This window comes from Apium graveolens, chromosome 10, assembly GCF_009905375.1.
Source record: "Apium graveolens cultivar Ventura chromosome 10, ASM990537v1, whole genome shotgun sequence".
NCBI classification, from domain to species: Eukaryota; Viridiplantae; Streptophyta; class Magnoliopsida; order Apiales; family Apiaceae; genus Apium; species Apium graveolens.
The window spans coordinates 189,789,739-189,808,242 of NC_133656.1; the positions used below are offsets into that span (position 1 = coordinate 189,789,739).

The following is an 18,504-nucleotide window of genomic DNA, read 5'->3' on the forward strand; positions in this document are numbered from 1 at the left end:
CCCCAACATGCACATAAGGAATTTTGTCGAGATCTGCAACACTTTTAAGTATAATGGCGTGACTGATGAGGCTATCAAGTTGAGGCTTTTCCCATTCTCACTGAGGGATAAGGCTAAAGACTGGTTACATTCTGAACCAGCTGGGTCCATCACTACGTGGCAAGATCTTGCGCAAAAGTTTCTGGTGAAGTTTTATCCAATGGCAAAGACTACTGCTATGAGGAGTGCTCTTACTCAGTTTGTGCAGCAACCTACAGAATCTATGTGCGAGGCTTGGGAACGCTACAAGGAAATGTTGAGAAAATGTCCACATCATGGAATGCCGGATTGGATGGTAATCACTGGTTTTTATAATGGTTTGGGGGCCCAATCTCGGCCCATGCTCGATGCAGCAGCTGGAGGCGCCTTATGGGCTAAAAGCTATACTGAGGCGTAATCTTATAGAGACAATGGCTGCAAACGAGCATCAAAACCCAACTCAGAGGATGACATCAGGCAAGGTAGCAGGTATTCTGAAAGTTGATGCAGCCACCGCTATTGCAGCCCAGCTCCAAGCGCTATCAATGAAGGTTGATTCTTTGGCTACGTATGGAGTTAATCAAATAGCTATGGTTTGTGAGCTTTGTGCAGGTTCTCATGCTACGGATCAGTGTTCTCTTGTCAACGAATCTGTTCAGTATGTGAATAATTATCAGCAACAACAGCAGCCTGTGCCAGCGACCTATCATCCTAACAACAGAAATCATCCAAATTTCAGCTGGGGGAATAATCAGAATGCTATTCAGCCAACATATCAGCAAGGAGTAAGTAAACAGTTTAACCCACCTGGATTCCAGCAACCACAGCAGTATGCTACAAGGCAATCATATCCTCAACAGGGAAGTGCAGCTGCACCTACTAGTGCTGATTTTGAGGAACTTAAGCTGTTGTGCAAGAGTCAGGCGGTTTCTATCAAGACCTTGGAAAATCAAATCGGTCAATTAGCCAATGCAGTGCTCAATCGTCAACCTGACACTCTTCCCAGTGACACGGAAGTACCAGGCAGGAAGGAAGCTAAAGAGCAAGTCAAGGCTATTACCTTAAGGTCTGGAAAAGTAGCTGATGCTGAAAAGGCAAAAGAAGTCGAAGCTGAAGTTAGAGATGAAGAATCTAAGCAAAAGGAGAAAGTGGTGGAACCAAGGAAGATTACTGTTGAACACACTCTGCCTGAGGCTAATACAGGGGAGAAACAGCTCTATCCTCCACCACCTTTTCCTAAGAGATTGCAGCAACAAAAGCTGGATAGACAGTTCGGGAAGTTTCTGGAGGTGTTCAAGAAACTTCACATCAATATACCTTTCGCTGAGGCGCTGGAACAAATGCCTAGTTATGCGAAGTTTATGAAGACTATTCTTTCAAGGAAGGTGAAACTGGATGACCTTGAAACCGTTGCTCTCACGGAAGAATGCAGCGCGATTCTGCAACAAAAGTTACCACCAAAACTGAAAGATCCAGGAAGCTTCACCATTCCTTGCACCATTGGCAATCTAACTTTTGACAAGTGCCTTTGTGATTTGGGAGCAAGCATTAATCTGATGCCGTTGTCGATCTTTAAAAAGCTGGATCTGCCTGATCCAAAACCCACATACATGTCGCTACAATTGGCGGACCGTTCCATTACTTACCCAAGGGGCATAGTTGAGGATGTGCTCGTCAAGGTGGATAAGCTCTTCTTTCCTGCTGATTTTGTTATTCTGGATTTTGAGGAAGATAAGAAGATTCCCATAATCTTGGGGAGGCCTTTCTTGGCTACTGGCCGTACCTTGATAGATGTGCAAAAAGGGGAACTTACTATGCGGGTCCAAGATCAAGATGTGACCTTCAACGTATTCAAGGCAATGAAATTCCCTATAGAAGATGAGGAGTGCTTAAAAGTAGATGTGATTGATTCTGCGGTTACTTCGGAACTCGATCACATGCTAATGTCTGATGCATTGGAAAAGGCCTTAGTGGGGGATTTTGACAGCGATGATGAAGATAGCAACGAGCAATTACAATATCTGAACGCTTCTCCACGGAAGCGAAAGCTCGACATACCATTTGAATCTCTTGGTACTTCTGACCTTAAGAATGCTGAAGGGAAGCTCAAACCATCAATAGAGGAAGCACCTACCTTGGAGCTCAAACCATTACCTGAACACTTGAGGTATGCTTTTTTAGGTGATTCATCTACGTTACCTGTTATTATTTCAGCTGACCTTTCAGGTAGTGAGGAAGACAAGCTCTTAAGGATTTTGAGAGAATTCAAATCGGCTATAGAATGGACCATAGCAGACATCAAGGGGATAAGTCCTTCATATTGTATGCATAAAATTCTGTTAGAGGAAGGTAGTAAGCCAACTGTGGAACAGCAGCGAAGACTGAACCCGATCATGAAGGAGGTGGTGAAGAAAGAAATTCTGAAATGGTTAGATGCAGGCATCATTTATCCTATTTCCGACAGCTCGTGGGTGAGCCCCGTGCAATGTGTACCTAAGAAAGGAGGTATCACTGTGGTCGCAAATGAAAAGAATGAGCTCATCCCTACTCGAACAGTTACAGGATGGAGAGTATGCATGGATTATAGAAAATTGAACAAAGCCACAAGGAAGGATCACTTCCCTCTCCCATTCATTGATCAAATGCTCGACAGATTGGAGGGACATGAGTATTTTTGTCTTCTGGATGGTTATTCCGGGTATAATCAGATTTGTATTGCACCAGAGGATCAGGAAAAGACTACCTTCACTTGTCCATTTGGCACATTTGCTTTTCGAAGAGTTTCGTTTGGGTTATGTGGCGCCCCGGCCACCTTTCAGAGATGTATGATGGCTATATTCTCTGACATGATTGGAAATAACGTCGAAGTGTTCATGGATGACTTCTCCGTCTTTGGACACTCATATGATGAATGTTTGAATAATCTGCGCGCCGTACTCAAAAGATGCGTGGAAACTAATTTGGTGCTTAATTGGGAGAAATGTCATTTTATGGTGCGTGAAGGCATTATCCTTGGGCATAAGGTCTCTAGCAAAGGTCTGGAGGTGGACAAGGCCAAGGTGGGAGTCATTGAAAATCTTCCCCCACCCAATTCGGTGAAAGGAATCCGTAGTTTTCTCGGTCATGCGGGTTTTTATCGGCGATTCATCAAGGACTTTTCAAAGATATCTAAGCCGTTGTGCAATTTACTTGAGAAAGATGTGCCTTTTAAATTTGATGATGAATGTTTGGCAGCATTCGAGACTCTCAAGGAGAGTTTGATCACGGCATCAGTTATTACAGCACCAGATTGGACAGAACCGTTTGAGATGATGTGTGATGCGAGTGACTATGCGGTAGGTGCAGTTCTGGGACAGCGCAAGAAAAATCTCTTCCATGTGGTCTACTATGCGAGTAAGACTTTAAATGGGGCCCAATTGAACTACACCACTACTGAAAAGGAGCTTTTGGCTATAGTCTTTGGCTTTGAGAAATTTCGATCTTATCTGCTTGGTACGAAAGTAACAGTATTCACTGATCATGCAGCTATTCGCTATCTGGTTTCTAAGAAGGATTCGAAGCCGAGACTCATTCGTTGGGTGCTTTTACTTCAAGAATTTGAGTTAGAGATCAAAGATAGAAAAGGTACTGAGAATCAAGTAGCTAACCATCTCTCTAGGTTGGAGAATCCCGATTCTACTTCACAAGATAGGACGTTAATCAATGAATCTTTTCCGGATGAGCAGTTGTTTGCAATGCAGGAGGAAGAACCATAGTTTGCAGATATTGTAAACTATCTTGTCAGCAATATAATGCCGCCTAATTTGACATCCGCTCAAAAGAAGAAGTTTCTGCATGAGGTGAAGTGGTATGTGTGGGATGAACCATATTTGTTTAGACAGGGAGCTGACCAGATCATCAGGAGATGTATCCCGTTCTGTGAGACGGAGGGGATATTACGAGACTGCCATTCCACGGTTTATGGTGGACACTATGGAGGTGAGAAGACGGCAGCTCATATTCTGCAAGCAGGTTTTTTCTGGCCTACTTTGTTCAAGGATGCTCATCAGTTTGTTTTAAGGTGTGATCGTTGCCAAAGAGTGGGAAATTTGTCAAGGAAGGATGAGATGCCATTAAATGTGATGCTTGAAGTCGAGGTCTTTGATGTGTGGGGAATCGATTTCATGGGGCCTTTTATCTCGTCTTGCAATAATCAGTACATCTTGCTGGCAGTCGATTATGTCTCAAAATGGGTCGAAGTTAAAGCTTTACCGACAAATGATGCAAAGGCAGTGCTAAATTTTCTTCATAAGCAAATTTTCACAAGGTTTGGGACGCCTCGGGTAATTATAAGTGATGAAGGATCGCATTTTTGCAATCGTAAGTTCACTTCTATGATGCAGCGTTATAACGTGAATCATCGAGTAGCTACTGCCTATCATCCGCAAACAAATGGTCAAGCGGAAGTGTCTAACAGAGAGATAAAACGCATTCTAGAGAAGGTTGTTTGTCCGTCAAGGAAGGATTGGTCTTTAAAGCTCGATGAAGCTGTTTGGGCTTACAGAACAGCATTCAAAACTCCACTTGGGATGTCACCGTTTCAGTTGGTGTACGGTAAGGGATGTCATCTACCGGCGGAGCTTGAGCATAAGGCCTACTGGGCATTGAAGAAATTGAACCTGGATTTAGATGCAGCTGGTAAGAAAAGAATGCTTCAGCTTAATGAACTTGATGAATTTCGACTTCAAGCGTACGAGAATAACAAAATGTATAAGGAAAAGGTGAAGAGGTGGCACGATAGGAAGCTACATCCTAAGTTATTTGTGCCAGGGCAACAAGTTCTGTTATTCAACTCTCGGCTCCGACTTTTTCCTGGGAAGTTGAAATCAAGGTGGTCTGGACCTTTTATTGTCAAAACTGTGTTTCCACATGGAGCGGTGGAAATTTTTGAGAAGGATTCGGACCAAGCATTCAAGGTTAACGGTCAGCGGTTAAAGCACTACTACGGGGACATGGCAAACCGAGAGGTGGTTAGTGCCATTTTGTTGACTACTTGAGAAAGGTACGGAACGTCAAGCTAATGACGAAAAAGAAGCGCTGCGTGGGAGGCAACCCATGAATTGTTGTTACAGGAACCCTTAGAAGTTAATAACCTATCCAAAAACACAAAAAAATCAGAAAAAAGGGGCTGAAATTTTTTTTTTCCAGAGACCCTCTGCGCGCCCGCGCAGAAATGCTGAGCGGCCGCGCAGGGGTCGAGTTCCAGAAAATTTTTTGCAGTTCAGAAAAAAAAATAAAAATAAAACAAAACACAAAAACCCAGCACAGCCCATAAACCCACGAATTCTTTTCCCATTACCCCATGATTTTATCCCTCAACCCCACTCCTAATCTAATTTAACCTACTCCACACCCTATATATACATACACCTATCCCACATATCTCCCACACACTTCCTACACTTAAACCCTCTCATAAACATCAAAAATCAGTTCTTACACACTTTTATTCACAAATCAATGGCACCCAAGAGAGCACGCACTATTGACAGCAGCAGCACAGTTCCTACTGCTGATTCATCAAGGGGTACTGCTGCAAGGCCTCGGTTAACTGACAGAGCTGCGGAGGAGGAGTACACTAGGCTGTTGGGGAAGCCGATTCTGAAGGAGAGGGGGTTTTTACCATCAGGAAGGGATGGTGAGTTGTTACCCATGATTGCAGAGAAGGGGTGGATAGCTTTTTATGAGTCACCCGAAGCAGTGCCGATGAGTGTGGTTCGCGAGTTCTACGCGAACGCGAAGGCTGAAAAGAATGGGTTTTCTGTAGTTCGTGGGCTTATGTTTGATTATCATCCTGCGGCGATTCGCCGTGTGATTGGACAGCGAGAGAGGAAGCCCGAGGAGGAGAACTGGAATGAAAAGACTGCTGAGGATTTTGACTTAGATTTGATTTGTGCGACTCTCTGTCGACCGGGCACAGTTTGGAACCGCAGTCCAGCCAATAATGAGTATCGTCACTTTCCGGCGATTGCCATGAACAGGTATGCCCGTGCATGGAATGCATTTATATGTGCTAATATTTTGCCTTCTTCACATGCACACGAGGTCACAGTTGAGAGAGCACAGTTGTTGTGGGGAATTCTGAATGAGGAATACTATGTGGACCTTGGTGAGTTTATCTACCAAGGAATTCTGAAGTTTTTGAGGGGAGCAAAGCATATGAACATCCCTTATGCATCCACGGTTATGAAGCTATGCCGAGCAGTATGAGTGAACTGGCCGGCTCATGAGCAGTTGCAGTTGCCAGCAGCTCCGATAGATTCTGGCACTCTGAATGGGATGCAGGAGTGGACCGGTGGTGAGCCTGAGGAGCATGGGCTGGGTTATCGTCTTCCAGGAGGGCGTCCAGCACGAGGTGCTACTATGACTAGGCCAGGGCGTGGTGAGGCTAGTTCTTCGAGAGCTCAGGAGGGTGCTGGGATGGGTGATGCCCAGTATAGGAGGCTTTCACGGCGGATGGATGCCATGTATGAGACGCAGAGCAGGTTTGCTCAGGAGCTCATCCTTGCGTTAGGGGCTGCTTTTCGAGGCCTTGGAGCTGATATCCAGTGGCCAGTTTTTGGTGAGGACTCTGCGTACCCGCCGCCTGATACTCCACCCACTGAGGGTGATGATGATGATGACTCCGAGTAGGTATACCCTGTGTTCCTTTCTACTACCTTCACCGGGGACAGTGAAGATTTTAAGTTTGGGGGTGGTAGTTAAGGAATATTTTGTGTGTGTCATATAGCTGCATATTCATGATAGTTAGTTCATATAGTTGCATAATTTTTTCCATATAGTTTTTTTTATAGCTTTATTTGTTTTTCATATCATATAGCTCATGCATATACCATGATCCCTTTTGCAATGATTTATCGACTGAATTGTGATATTGATGCGAGTGTAGTGATAACATTAAAGTGATATTAAGTTGTGTAGGTTGATATGCATGCTAGAAGCACTTGTATTTTCACTAAGTCTTAGAGAATGCTTAAGGGCTAGATTGTTGTTATGATCTGATTATTTTCGAGGATAATCTATTTATTATGCTTAGAATTTGATAATAGGTTCTTAGTGGTAAAGGCATGAAAAAAAAAAAAATTTGGAGTAAAAATGGAATTTGTTGCTAAGTTGTGGCTAGGCGTCAATTGGCTAGTAGCCGGCTCGCATGTTATGCGAGTAGTCTAGGGTTGAGCGAGATGGAGCGAAGCGCACTTGCTCAGAAGAAAAAAAAATTTTTGCATAATTGATCAAGAGTGGGCTCTTTGGTATTCGAGTTATTAAGTTCTTAGGGGACTTTGTGCCTAGTGACCTAAGGCTTTTAGAGTCTGGGATCCGCTAACCTAACGCTCGTTACATGGATACCATTGTATAAGTCTTTTGTGGACCTCACTCATTGCACGGTCAAATAAGCATTTGAGTTGTAAATAAAAAGCACAATTCCGTAGTAAGCTCCAGAGTTCTTGTAGTGTTGTATATCACTTTGTGCCTAGAATTTTTATTCTTTGTATAATCGTAGGATTGCCTTGAGGATAGTCTAGTCATAGTAATTGGTCTAGTTCCGAAGCATATCTGTTAAGCATTTGCACACACCACGTTTCTGGCTGTATGTCTGTTTGCATGAGTTTATTGATCTTTAGTGTCTAACTGCATTCGTTGAGACGTGACAATTTGGTTGGTTAATTATAGTAAGGGGGATCGTTGCATTTTCATATAGATTGCATTCATGCACATTTTTATTTGTTTTGAGTCTGTGACGCTTGAGGACAAGCATCGATTTAAGTTTGGGGGTGTGATAAGTGGCATTTTATACTACTTAGAACGTCTTAAAATGGCTTAAATTGGTGTCTTGAAATCAAGTATTTTGTGTATTTGATGCGTTTTTCTAGTGTTTATGCATTTCAGGGTATTAGTTGCATTTCGGAGGAGGAATCATCAAGAATAAGCCTTGGCATGTGTTCACCATTGCGAGAGGAAAAGAACGGGCAGATTACGGCGAAGAAACGGAGCAAACCTGGAATTTTTCCAGTAGGGTCCTGCGCGCCCGCGCAGCAATGCTGAGCGGCCGCGCAGCAGCCTTGCGCGCCCGCGCAGAAATGCTGAGCGGCCGCGCAGGGTCGGGGAAAAAGATGAATTATTTTAGACTTCTACTTCTGTTTGGCTTCCAACTTCTATGTAATCTGAGTTTTATGGGACTATTATATAAGTAGATTTGAGACGTTTTCATAGAAAAAAAGAAAGAGATTGTGTTTTAGATTGTGTTTTGCACAAGAAGCGAAGGAGATAAGGAAGAAGACCGATTTAGCACACTGCAGCGAAGAGGAAGCATATATTCTTGTGATTCTTGTTTCGTTGTAACGTTGGATGCTAGTTTTCTTGCTTTGACTTATTTACTCTTGTGACGTACTCTGTTTTAATATAATTAGTTAGTTATTATTTTCTTGTGTTGTTTATCATGATTTTATATGAACCCATGATGGCGATAAGTTCTATTATGGGCTAATCGTGATCATGGGGTTGCAACGGATTTATTATGGAATTCTTTAGTTAATTGTTTAATACTGTAGTGTGTGATGATTGCATGATATCTAGTATTGGTTGTGCGTATTCGTCTTATGTGCGTCGCGAACATATAAGATAGGGTGTTAATCTCTTGTGAAGCGACGGTGGATCTTGAGATTTAGAACTTGCCATGCTAGCATAGGTTCATGTAAGTTGTGCATGATTAGTGGGTAATTCTAACAGTTTTATTTGCCCTATGTAATCAAAAGGGATAACTTGTGCTTAATCGTTGTGTTGTCAATTTCTATAGACATATAGGAACTCAACATAATTGATGACTATTCAACTTCTATCTTAATTGTGGATGCTTGGTAGAATGGTATTAGTACAATGAAAGTTGGCTTTTATCAGTTTCGTGTTATTCGATTAATGTCATCACTGTCACATGCTAAAGGTATTAACAATGGCTATAGAAGGAAGTAATATTGAAGTTGTGATCTCATGAGTGTTTTATTATTGATAAACTGAAGTGTTAGTTAAGTGGTTAGTTAAGTAGTTAATTATAGTTAATATTTAATCAACAATTTTAAGTGTTATTATCTTAACATTGAGAAGTAATCATACATTGGTGAGTGAGTTTAATTAGACAATAACTTAGTCTGAGTCTCTGAGGGAACGAACTAGAAAGTATTCTATATTACTTGCGAACGCGTATACTTGCGTGAATATTAGTGCATGTTTTCGCCCTAACAGGGTCTGATAACCTATTAACAACAACATAAGTCAGAATTAAACCCCGGTCGCTTAAGAAACTAGACTTTAACCATTTAGAGTCCTAACGTTCGCTTTCACGCTTAACGATTCACTTAAGTTGCTCGAGTACCCTCAGCTCCACCATTTTTAATAAATTAACCATTAAGGGTTTTAAGGCGATTCTTTCGCGAATACCTTACCAACTGCCTAATCCACTTTACATAAATGTTTCATACCCAATTAGTCATTTAAGGTCCTTAACCAAGGTTTCAAAGTAAGGCGAGGGGTAATGGTTCGGTCGCGAAACGCCGTTACTTAAAACGGTCGTTTCTCCTAAACCGTAGATCGGATTCAAACGAACCACATATCGAAACGAAGCTCGTAACATGAACTATCTAATAATGGCAGTGGTCAAAACCTAACAGTGAGTTCTCGGGTCCTGATGTTAAGAACAAAAACAGTCTAAGGTAAATCGGGCATTACGACGGCTATGCTTACGCGATTTTCCCAAAATTTTACCAAACCAATTCAACACCAAACCATCACCAATCAATCCCAATACAACCATATGACAATATCACTCATCAACCACTTTAAACCATTTAAACCAAACCCAAATCATACCATGAATCATCAAGAACAACTAGTGCTACTCTTAACTCCCAAAATCAACAAAAACACTTAACAACTAAGATCTCAACATGACAAAACAACTACTACACTTAATCTATCATTCCATCATCATAATCATTTATACCAAACAACTTAATGCTAAGATAATTTAGAGTTATACCTTCCTTGAAGCTTTTAATCAATGAAAGATCCTTGGAATGCCCATGGAATCCTTGATCTATGCTTAAGCTACCTTGAACTTTCATAAAAATCAAGAAAACTAAAGTTATTTCTTGAAGGTTACTATTCACCATCTTCTTCCTTGATTTATTGAAAGAGATTTACAAAGAATTAGAAGCTTAAACTCCTAGAATATGCTTATCTAATCACAAGGAAGCTTGCATAATTACCTTTGAATTTATTATGGAGTGGAGCTTGGACTTGATCTTTTCTTCTTTTACTTTCAAGAAGAGCCGAGAGCTTCATGTTCTTGAACAAGAAGTTTATTTGCTAATTTGTGAAATGAATTAGTTGGTTTATTTTCTTTATGGCTTGGCTACTTTTAGGTTTTTACCATGGTAATTTTTGCTTGGCCAAGAATCATCCAACAAAACAATTTCACTTGTCATGCTTATGTCACCATGGTTGTGTCATCTATTTAACACTTGTCTTCCTCTTGTTGGTGAGATGACATCACTCTCCACTAACCCTTTGATTAACTCCTAATTACTTGGCTAATGACCGCTGATCTGTTATGCGGTTCGCTTAACTTTCGTTTTCGTTTATTGTTTGAGGGATCATACCCAGGATCTTATTACTTGGGTTCCCCTAAACCTTTATCAATATATTATATTCCTTTTATGATCCTCTCTTATAATCCTTGAATTTAAATCCTTTTTATCTTGTTCCCTTATACTTAATTCTTTCGGTATCTGGTGGATTTTCGGGAAAAATGAAAGTGTTCGAATTTGGATTCTGACGATCTTTACATACACTTATTTGTCATATAGAGTACTAATACGATCTTATAATAACAATAAAAGAACCCCTACATAGTGAGACATGAAAAGTTTTCTTATTCAGCATAATCAGCAAAAGCACTATTCATGAGGGTTTCAAAAATTCCAAAAATTGGGGTTATTACAAAAACGAACTTTGTAAAACGACCATACCTTACGAACCATCAAGGAATACGAGAATCACATTACAATCATGAATCTAGAATTATATAAATTAAAATCCAAGTACAAAGTTTCAAAACATAAAGGACTTATAAGAAAGGATTCACACCGTAAATCGCTTACGAAGATTTATTACGAAAATGAATAAGCGACCAAGCGAATACATAAGCAAATAAATAAATCATATCAAGCCATGGAACTTCCCATGTAATCCATTCAAACTAATTAGTAAGAGTAACCAAGGATTGACAATCAAATAGTAACCAATCAAAGAGCATAGTAACCTAGCTAAGGCAAATAGTAACCAAGAATAGTAGTTGTGGTACTTGGCTAGTAAACTAGCTTTGAAAATTAGCCATGCTAGAAGATATTTACTAAGATTTGAATATCTAGGATTATATACAAAATCAAGACAATACTTATTCAAGAAGAAAACTAGCAAGCAAAGCAAAATTCTCTCTTCTCTCTCTCCCAAAGCTTAATTCGGCCCTTTCAAAGAAAAACAAGAACACAAATTCAAATTCCAAGATGTAGCCATAGATAAATGCTATAATTAATTACCAAGCTTCTTATATATCAAAATAAGGTGAGATAAATTTTTCATAGCATTTTATTAAAGTTTGGATGGTTAAATAATCCATGAAAGTGATGATGAATAGTGCCGAATAGTAACATTTCTTGATTTCTTGATTTTCATGGAAAGATTTAGAATTCTTAAGCACACCCAAGCCTCACAAAGCATCATCCATGAAGAATAACACCTTCCAAGCTACCAATAAAGGTATAAATCTTACCCAAATTTTTTTTAAGGTTTAAGTTTCAAGAAAGGCATGGATTTTAGTTATAAACCTAGTTTTGATGGTTGTTATGTTGGTTTCTTGATGATTAGTTAGTTAAATGGGATGTTGTGGCCTCAAGAACTTTATTTTCTTGAGAGGATTAAGTGTTAAGATGATGGTATGACGATTTTTGGTTATTAATTAGTAGTTTAGAGCGAAAACGAAACTCGGATCGCGAGCGTAACGTCGATAAAATGAACGAATCGTAACCTTAATTTTTCTGCAGAAATACAGAAAGTATAAATTGTGATTTATTGAAAATTAATATTGAAAATGATAGTTTTAAGGATCGGTTAGGCGCTTGAATCGCTTGATTTTGATTTACGGTTCAAAATTTAGGTCCGTTTTAGTGAAAACGATTTATGCGACAAAAACTGTTACGAATTACGAATTTTGGAAGTATAAATGATCAACTTAAAAGTATTCAAAAATTATGAAATTTTTTCAGAGAGTAAGAAATGGATTATATTAAGTGTCATAAAAATTTTAAGTGAAAATATGGATTTTTCAATTTTATAAAAATACCGGAGCCCATATCGCGCGAGTTTTTATCCTTAAGAATCGCGAGTGGAGCCGAGTGACAAAAGTAAAAAGAGATTAATGGACATAAAGGATTACGAAAAGAAAACGAAGTTAGCGAGTACTTATACTCTATTAAAATGACGAGAGTAAAGCGAATCATGTAAATGGATAGTAAGTATTGCGTATTTACCAAGTGAGGATAAATACGATAACAATCTAACGGAACGATAAATGTTCTTAATTTTAGATTTCCGGACGAACTCTAAAGCACCCTCCACCTCGAAACACCCATAAAAGTTTACGAACTATGCTCCATATACTTTTGTGTCGTGAAGATTATTTTATTGTCTTTTGTTCAAATGCCATGTTTGCCACGATAGTAAAATATGAGTTTTTGCGTATTAATAATGATTGAGTTTACGATGAATATATCGTAAAATATTTTAAAGTTATGGTAGAGCGTGATGTATAAATTATAAGACCGAGAGTCGGTCAGATTTTATAAAGTAAAAACTCAGGAATCATCTCGGAGATATTTTAGACGATTAAAAGTCCGTACGTATTTATTCTAAGGGACTCGATGTCCCCTTGCGAAATATTAAATTACCTTGAATTTATTTAAAACGATTTTCAAAGATCGTATTCCCTCAACTTTATTTAATTACTCGAACAATGAATATTATATTAGATATTCATTTAAATAAAATAAGTATTCTCTAATGATTATTTTATTTTTAATTTCAGCTATTTAATATTTTATTAATCAAAATTAAATTCTTAAACATAAATTAGTTGAGGAATATTATTTCAAATATTTATAAAATATAATTATTCGAGGTTTAATTATTTAATAATTATTATTTAATCATTAAATATTTATTAAAAGATTTAATATTATTTAAAAATCATAAAACCTATTTTAAAATATTTTCCGAGTTTCAGAAAATCATATAATACCTTCGGATCGTCGAAAAATATTAACTCGACGTATTTTAAATATTTTGACTATAGTGTCAAAATAAACTCCCCCTTAAATATTTATCTGTTGACAACAGTCAACTCACATTATCCTAGTATTTCCTCCGAAAATTCTCGGAAGTACGTATATATATACTAGCAACATGAGTTGTGCCTATTAAAAAGCTAAAGTTTTGGGAACTCGAGGAGTACGAGTTCTTGGGATATGATAGGATTCTTAAAGGACAAAGGATGGGTAAAGATCCAATACATCGTGTACAGGAGAGACTGCTACTTTAATTTCCATGTGTGAAGGTACAATGTGTACTGAAGAACATACGAAGTATGCAAAACATACCCGGGAGAAAGGGGAAGCATATAAAGCCCGAATGTGGCTATGGTGACAACCGGGAGTAAGGGAGTCATCCTTCTGCATGTAGAGAACAATAATAATATTTTGTTGTATGACTGATCATCGTATAGTAGGTGCTCCGGTAAATGTCCTATTCTTTTAATTGGAATTGAGATGCAATTCCGTAACTCAAGCCTAGGTGCTGGATTTACCATTAAGGTATTTGCTAACGAACAAGTCAATCAAAGAGTTGTTTTGAAAAGAGGTGTGTATCACCAAGAGAAATTTCATTAAACAAAATATATATCCATATACATAATTTAATATAAATTTCTTATACAGTCCTTTCATACTGTACATTATCATGCTGGGCATTATAGCTCACACTTGTTTTCTTAAAATGACACAACAAAATAGTGAACCATGATGCCTGTCAGAAAGTTCACAGCCCGGAAGCGAGTAGGAAATGGCCAACTTTTTCGTAGATTATTTGGTGCAGTGCTAGAGGTAGATCGTATAAGCCGGTTGGATTTCAATTTTTTTTAGTCCGACTTTTATATAAGTATGACTTATATAAAGTAGTAATGGAGAAACATATATTTGGCCACCGGTCTAGCCTTAAATAAAGGTTACACTCGTGGTAAGACCTCATTACTTTTGGTCTGTAATAACTATCACTTTGCAGATATAATAACTCTAGAAGTGCATTGTTTATTTTCAAGACAATAACCTGTAAGTGTGTGTTTGTTGATAAGTGTGGGGTTGTAGATGGGTGAGTTTATATAATGATTGTGCAAAGATAAGTGTTTAAACATGATTCAAGATGGCGTGGCATCCTAGATCTCTGACCCCAAATTTGGGGTGCTACAATTATAACACCAAGGGGCGTTACTGTTAAGTGGCATTTATGTCCACTTGGGATGCTCTATAAAGGCTTGAATTGAATTTTGTACTAAGTTATTTATGTTTTTGATGTGTTTTGTAGTGTTTTTGCATTTCAGGCTTATATCAGGGATTCAGGTGATTTGGCATTGTTTTGATGCTAAATTGGTGTTAAGATAGTGTCTTGAATAAAAGCTCATGGATCGTCAACTCAAACTAGCCAAGAAAATAAGAAAAAGAAGATTTTCCAAAAGGTCAGCGCGCCCGCGCTGTAGTAGCGCGCGACCACGTTGGGATGCAGATTTGCAGAGCGCCCGGGCTGGTGAAGCACGCGACCGCGCCAGGCCGGGATCACAGAATCCTGATTCCACTTTAATTTTGATCAGTTGGACTTCTAATCTTCATGGGTTGCTATATAAACATAACTTTTGATCAATTTTCAAGACAAGACGTACCAGAGCTTAAGGAGAAGGCGTAAGAAGACCGTATAACACAATTCAACCAAGGCGAAGAAGATTTAGTTTAAACTTGTGATTCTTTGTTTTAAGTTGTAATCTTGGATGCTAGTTTTCTTATTTTTGAACCTATACTCTTGTGTAACGTACTTGGTTTATTATTTATTCAGTATAAAGACTACATTTATTATACCATGCTTGCATCAGAACCCACGTTGATGATGAGTCCGATTATGGGCTAATCGTTATCGTGGGGTTCTAGCGGATTTACTTATGGATTTCTTTAGTTAATTTATCTCGATGCCTTAGTGTGTGGTGATTGTATGATAGCCTAGTATTGGTTGTGTTTATTCGTCGTATGAGCATCGCGAACTTATAAGATAACGTGTTAATTTCTAATAAAGCGAAGGTGAACTTAGGGGTTTAGAACTTGCCATGCTAGCATATGTTCATGTTTTTGATATGCATGGTTCATATGTAATTTTAACCATCTTACTTGCCCTATGTTATAATGATAGATAACTTGTGCGTTAAACCGTTATGTTGTCAAATTCTATAAACATATAGGGTCTCAATAAAATTGGTGTCTATCAGCTTCTATCTGTTTTGTGGATGTCTAGTAGCATGGTATTCGTACAACGAAAGTTGGCATTTATTAGTGTCTTGTTATCTGATTAGTGTCATCACCATTCCATGCTAAGGTTAAGAACAAAAAGGCTATGAAATGAAGTAGTAATGAAACTAGAATCCCATGTTTGTGTCATATAGTAATCAATCTCTTCAAATCTCTTAGTTAATGTTCTTTAGTATAATATCTTAGTTAATTATTAGTTATAAACAATCTAAATTTGTTAATCGTCTTAGCATTGGATAATAACCATATCATTGTTGCATAAGTGCATTGATTGAAATTAACCTAAACCAGTCTCTGCGGGAACGAACTATAAATAATTCTATATTACTTGCGATTGCGTATACTTGCGTGAATATTAGCGCGTGTTTTCGTCCTAACAAGTTTTTGGCACCGCTGCCAGGGACTTGGGGTTAATTTTTAGTTTATGTGTTTGTCATCAGTGGTCGTTAAATTTCATTGACTTGGATATTATTACTTACTTATTTCCTTGTCGTGTTTCAGGTACTCTAGCGAGTGTGTATGCATATGCGTTCTCGGTCTCGTAAGAGAACACTGGATCAAGCCGAGGAAGAAGTTGTAGTATCCAAAGAAGTTTTTGAAGAATTTCTTGTCGAGGAGAAAGTTAAAGAAGAAGCACTTATTGCAATGGGAGAACCAGAAGCGAATCCGAAGGCTTTGATGGATTACTCTCAACCGAAGATTAATGATATTCAGTCTAGCATTGTCTGACCAGCCATCTCGGCTAATACCTTTGAGATCAAGTCGAGCACGATTCAGATGATACAGAACTCTGTTCAATTTGGGGCTTCTCCGACAGAAGACCCCAACATGCACATCAGAGATTTCATCGAGATCTGTGACACTTTCAAGTTCAATGAAGTTTCTGAAGATGCTATTATGTTGAGGCTTTTCCCATTCTCTCTGCGGGATAAAGTTAAGTGTTGGTTACATTCTCTACCACCCGGGTCTATTACCAAATGGGAGGATCTTGCTCAAAAGTTCTTAACTAAATTATTTCCTATGGCGAAGACTGCGGCAATCAGAAAGACACTTACTCAATTTGCTCAGCAATATGGAGAATCTTTATGTGAGGCTTGGGATCGCTATAAGGAGATGCTTAGGAAGTGCCCACATCATGGGATGCCTGACTGGATGATCATTAACTGCTTCTATAATGGTTTGGGTGCTACTTCTAGACCCATGCTTAATACAGCATCAGGAGGAGCCTTATGGGCTAAAAGCTATGATGAAGCTTATGAATTGATTGAACTGATGGCTACCAATGAATACCAGAATCCTACTCAGAGACTATCTAAGGGAAAGTTAGAAAGAATTCTGGAGTTAGATACAACCACTGCTATAGCTGCTCAGCTTAAGGCTTTGACGATGAAGGTGGATTCTTTGGCTAATTATGGAGTTAATCAGATCACTAGTGTCTGTGAGCTTTGTGCTGGTGCCCATGAGACGGAGCAGGGTGCTATTTCTAGTAAATCATCTCAATTCGTGAGCAACTTTCAGATGTCACAGCAACCGTTGACAGTCCCTTATCATCCCAACAACCGCAATCATCCGAACTTCAGCTGGAGCAATACTCAGAGTGCAGTCCAGCAGCCTTATCAGCAATATACAGCAAAGCAATACAACCCTCCTGGTTTTCAGCAACCGCAATATGCACCAAGACAACAACTCCATCTGCAACAATCTAAAGAAAAATCTAAATTGGAGGAGTTGAGGCTCATGTTCAAGAGGCAAGCGATTTCTATCAAGACCTTGGAAAATCAAATTGGACAAATTGCCAATGCCTTTCTAAATCGTCAACCTGGTACACTCCCTAGTGACACTGAAGTGCTAGGAAAGAGGGAAGCTAAGGAGCAGGTTAAAGTAATTACATTGAGGTCTGGGAAGGTTGCAAATTCCGAACACTCTCAAGTTTTAGAAGAAGAAGCTATGGCCGAAGAAGAAGTACAGAAGGAAGCAGAAGTGGAACCAAGAAAGACTACTATTGAACACACTCCTTCTGAGGGTAATACAGGGGAGAAAAAGATCTATCCTCCACCTCCTTTTCCTAAGAGGCTGTAGAAGAAAAAGCTAGATAGGCAGTTTGAAAAGTTTCTGGAGGTGTTTAAGAAACTTCATATCAACATACCTTTCGCTGAAGCTCTTGAATAGATGCCTAGTTACGCGAAGTTTATGAAAGTTATTCTCTCTCAGAAAGTGAAGCTTGATGACTAAGTGACCGTTGCTCTCACAGAGGAATCCAGTGCTGTGCTGCAACAGAAGTTTCCTCCGAAGCTTAAAGATCCTGGAAGCTTCACTATTCCTTGTACCATCGAAAAAGTGTCATTTGACAAATGCTTATGTGACTTGGGAGCTAGCATCAATCTGATGCCCTTGTCAATCTTCAAGAAATTAGACTTACCTGATCCAAAGCTTACTTATATGACCTTGTAGTTGGCCGATCGTTCTATTACATATCCATGAGGCATTGTGGAGGATGTCTTGGTCAAGGTGGATAAACTCATCTTTCCTGCTGATTTTGTAATTCTTAATTTTGAGGAGGATAAGAAAATTCCCATAATCTTGGGAAGACCATTCTTGGCTACTGGCCGAACCTTGATTGACGTACAAAAAGGTGAGCTTACTATACGAGTGCTGGACCATGATGTGACATTCAATATTTTTTATGCCATGAAATTCCTGACTGAAAACGAGGAGTGCTTAAAAGTGGAGTTGGTCAATTCTGTGGTTACTTCAGAACTTGATCAAATGCTAAGGT

At 39.0% G+C, this 18,504-nt stretch overlaps 2 non-coding genes across 2 annotated transcripts; both read right to left on the reverse strand.

Annotated features, from left to right (window-relative positions):
- Positions 1-214: 214 nt before the first annotated feature.
- Positions 215-321, reverse strand: LOC141694107 (small nucleolar RNA R71). Its single transcript, XR_012563436.1, has one exon. It is a non-coding gene; the product is annotated as a small nucleolar RNA R71 (small nucleolar RNA).
- Positions 322-16,763: 16,442 nt separating this feature from the next.
- LOC141694740 (small nucleolar RNA R71) lies at positions 16,764-16,870 on the reverse strand. The gene has a single exon (XR_012564024.1). It is a non-coding gene; the product is annotated as a small nucleolar RNA R71 (small nucleolar RNA).
- Between the last annotated feature and the right edge of the window lie 1,634 nt (positions 16,871-18,504).